Below are 4769 nucleotides of genomic sequence, written 5' to 3' on the forward strand. Positions count from 1 at the left end.
TTTGTTCTAATGGTGTTTGTAAATAGGATCTCAAGTCTGCATCTTGTACAGTAATTAACCACTAAGAAGAATATATGCAGTGTGGTAGTTATTGAAACTGTACTACCGATCTGATTTGAAACTGTCTCATTGCTGTTTATCAATAAAAAAAAATAAAAAATAAAAAAAAGGCAATGGGGCCAGGGAGATGGCTCAGTGGAATAAGCACTTCCCTGGCAAGCACTAGGGCCTGAGTTCAATCCCCAGTTCTGCCAAAAAAAAAAAAAAAAAAAAAAGATCAACTGGAGAGTAGAGAAAATGTTTGATAATTATATATATGACAAAAGCTATCAAAAATATTAAAAGGCTTTAAAAAATTAATAAGAAACACTATAATTAAAAGATGGAGCTGGGCAAAGGGGCACATGCCTATAATCCCAGCATTCGGAAGGCCAAGGCAGAAGGTGTGCACTGAGTTTGGGACCAGCCTCAACTACATAGTGAATTTAAGGCTAACCTGAACTATACAGAGAGATCCTGTCTAAAAAAAATTGTTGTTTCTTTTTTAAAATTGTTTTTAAAAAGTGGTGCTGGACATAGTCTCTAAAATCTTCACACAGGACATTAGTCCCAGATTTGGAATGCCCTGGACCATTCAGTCAGACAATGATCCAGCATTTATCGCTCAAGTTACTCAACAGGTGGCACCCATGCTATATTGGGTGAGGAATGCTGTTTCTTTATAAATGAATCTGAAATCATCATGAAAAAGGCAAAAGCCTTCCCAGGTACCTTGACACAAAATACCAACTATTAGGCCATGGGTATACCTTTTCATCCTGTCATGGTGGGATCACACCTTTGAGTCATGGGCTCCCTTTTCTTCTCTTCCTCGTAGGCCTCATAACAATGATAATATCACTCCTCCTAGCACCTTACCTTTTATAATTTTTTGAGGACCAGCCAGATAGCTCAGAGGACTAAAGTTCCTGCTTAGGCAGGCGCAGCAATGGATATTTGTTCCCCGGGCCTGCTGTGCCAGTCCCACCCCCAGGGCGAGCTGAGCCAGTGATTGAGACTGTGCGTGATGGTGCACACCTGTAATTCCAGCACTTGGGAGGCTGAAAACAGGAGAATCACTACAAGTTGGATCTATATAGTGAGACCCTGTAGACCCTGTACTAAATACATAAAAATAAAAAAAAAAACTTTGAGATTTTCCACACCAGCCCGCACCATGACCCACTGTCAGTAAGAAGTAGAGACAGCCCTTCCACCTTTTAACAACGAAAAGACGGAAATGATGGGTTTCTGCCTGTGTAAAAAATCTACCTAGTCATCATGGCAGCGATCCAACACAGCAGTGATTCAACATGGTGGGGGCCAAGAACAATAGTACATGGCTTACTTCATTCTTTCCTTGCTTCCAAAATAAGACTTCTTCCTTCTTCCTGTATATGAGGCCTTCCCAATCAGTGCTTGTCACGACACTGTACTGCCCATACAGACTCTACCCCCAACCCAGCTGGCCTGCTTCTTGCCAGAGAGGCCCCCAATGTCTTCCACAGCCTTCCTGCACCACCTAGCAATAAAAGATTTCTTTACTTTCTCTAGCTTCTCTTTTATGCGAGAGGAAGAAACCTTACAGTGACTTCCACTTTCATTACCTTATTGACAAGAATATGACTGGCATGGCTTCTTCTGCAATAAAATTGTCCATTTTAGAAGAAAAATGCAAAAGATTCTCTTAGCATTAAATGAGCAAACCGCCATGCTGTGTGACATCGGGTCTGTCCTGTGCAAGTATAGGTGACTGAGGAGCTGAGTGGTCCACACCATCTAGCAGCAGGAAGGTTGGTGTCTTGAGGTGCAGAAGAGGCATGAGTGAGTGCAGAGTCAGCACATTCCATAGCTGAGACTTGCTTCAGCTCACACCAAGACTGCAGCTTTGTGGGTCTGAACAGAATGCCAGGGGCAGCTGTGTCTGAACTCTGTACCTGTTGTACCTGTTAGAACCATGAAAAATAAATGTACAGTTACCAGCAATTCAACTGAGCAACAGTCTGACACAGAAATATGAAAAATGTAAAAGAAGTTAGAATGTGTATGTCTGAGACAATGGGAAAAAATTCTGTATTAAAAAAAAAAGGCTAAGGGCAGGTGAGATGGTTCAGTGGAATAAGTGCTTCCCTGGCCAAGTGCAAGGGCCTGAGTTCAATCCCCAGTTCCACAAAAAAAAAAAAAAAAAAAAAAAGTGGTGCTAGCTATGGTGGGGGCACACCTCTAATCCCAGCACTGGAGGACGATGACCTTGAGTTCAAGGCCAGCCTCAGCTATACAGTGTGTTCAAGGCCAGCCTGGAATAAGGGACACCTTATGGCCAGCAAGAACATGACAGTATACTTAACATCAAAAACCATTCAGAAACGCAAAACAGAACCACAGAAAGATATCATCTTTTACACATCAAGATTACTAACACCTATGTAAAAGAAAGAAAAAGAAACAGAAATCTTGCAAACAAGTATTTGCAAGGATATGGAGAATTTAAAACTGCACAGGTGGTAGGAATGACAGCTCCTGAAGTCTTTATAGAAAATAATGCAGTAAATTTGGATAATTCAGTGTACTCTGAGCATTTGAATTAAATATAACTTGAATGTTATGGCAGAAATAAGGTTTTGTCACCTTTGATACCATTTCCAATTCTCCTATCTCACCCAGTACCTCAATGAGATTATTTTAGAAATCTGCTTGATGCCCCCATTTCATTGTGAACCCCACCCTCACTGAGGACAGCTCAATGCAGCATATTGGCCTTGCCCACGGAGCTCCATTAATTTCCATAGAGCTCCTGCCTGCTTGATGGAAAGAGCCAGAGGTCTCCTTGAGAAAGTTTTCTGGGTACAACTTGGGACCTCATCTCAATGGATGTTTTGGCTTTCAGATCTCTGTCTGCCTCTCTCTCTCTCTCTCTCTCTCTCTCTCTCTCCCTTCCTCCCTCCCTCCCTCCCTCCCTCCCTCCCTCTGTCTCTGTTTCTCTCCTTTCTCCTCTCCTCTCTTTCTCTTTACCTGAACAACCATGGCCCAGACCACTACTTCATTACTGCTAGCATGTAAGACATGCTGCTCTCTTCAGAATTAAAACCTGCTGGGCCAGCAAGATAACTCAGTAAACTAAGTGCCTGCTTAGGCAAGCACAGGGACCTTGGTTTGAACCCCATCACTATATGCCAGCCCTGCCCTTGAGTGCACTGAGCTGGCTACTGAATCTGGGCATGGAGTGCACGCCTGGGGAAGCTAAAAACAGGAGGATCACTACGAGTCCAAGCTATGTAGTGAGATTCTGTACCAAATATATTAAAACAAAAAACTGCTTCTTTCATTTTGGTGTTTTGCTATCTCCTTTGTGTCTTTGCCTAATTGAAGAAGCTAAAACCAGCTTTTTACCAAGATGGTGCCAAAGGCAAAGAAGGAAGCCCCTGCCCCTCCCAAAGCTGAAGCCAAAGCAAAAGCTTTGAAGGCCAAGAAGGCCGTACTGAAAGGCATCCACAGCCACAAAAAGAAGATACGAAGGTCGCCCACCTTCTGTCGTCCCAAGACACTGCAACTCACTGCAGCTCTGGAGGCAGCCCAAATGCCCTCAGAAGAGCACCCCCAAGAGAAACAAGCTTGACCACTATGCCATCATCAAGCTTCCCCAGACCACAGAGTCAGCCATGAAAAGGATGGAGGACAACACACTCGTATTCATTGTGGATGTCAATGCCAATAAGCACCAGATCAAACAAGCTGTAAAGAAGCTCTAGGACATCAATGTTGCCAAGGTCAATACCCTAATCAGGCCTGATGGAGAGAAGAAGGCATATGTCGACTGGCTCCTGATTATGATACACTGGATGTTGCTAACAAAATTAGGATCATCTAAACTGAGTCCAGCGGGCTAATTCTAAATATATACTTTTTGTCCTGTTCTCTGCTTCCTAGTTATCTGGAGTTGAGCAGCTCCACTCGCCCTGTGGTTTCTGACTCAGAGCCTGCGGACCTTGGACTGAAACAATTATGACTTGTGTATCTTCTGCTATTACACTAAAAATCATGACCACCCAATGGAGAAACTGGGTCTTGGCTTAGAGGATGACCCACAGAGTACAGCCGCCCAGAGCCAAGAAGAATCTTGCCACCTGAGCATCCAATGAAACATACGATACTTGATCCTAGCCTGCCAGTGCCAGGATGCCAACTGCCCGTTGCCCTCCTGCCAGAAGATGAAGCGGGTTGTACATCATACCAAGGGCTGTAAATACAAGAGCACTGGCAGATGCCCTGTCTGCAGGCAGCTCATTGCCCTCTGCTGCTACCATGCCAAGTGCTGCCATGAGAATTACTGCTCTGTGCCGTTTTGCTTCAACATCAGGCAGAAGCTCTGCCAGTAGCAGCTGCAGCCCCGGCAGACCCAGGTGCTGCACAGGAGGATAGTCAGTGTGTAACCTGCTAGTGTGATGGGCCACAAATAGGGCCTGCCTTTCCCAGCCCCTGCCACTCCAACTACGTCAAATGTGCAGCTGCCAAATAGTCAGAAGATGGCCTAGCTCACCCCATCTGGAAACAGCCCTGGTGATCTTCCAACTCCTCCACAGCCTACTCAGCCACCCATGGCTGGGTACCCACCTACGGAAGTAGGAATAGCAGTGCAGATTCAGCCAGCAATGGACACTGTGCCAGATGGCCTATGGAAGATCAACACAATTCCCAATACCCCAGAACTTCCATGGTCCCCGTGGACATGA

Source organism: Octodon degus, unplaced genomic scaffold (assembly GCF_000260255.1).
Source record: "Octodon degus isolate 3935 unplaced genomic scaffold, OctDeg1.0 scaffold00372, whole genome shotgun sequence".
NCBI lineage: Eukaryota > Metazoa > Chordata > Mammalia > Rodentia > Octodontidae > Octodon > Octodon degus.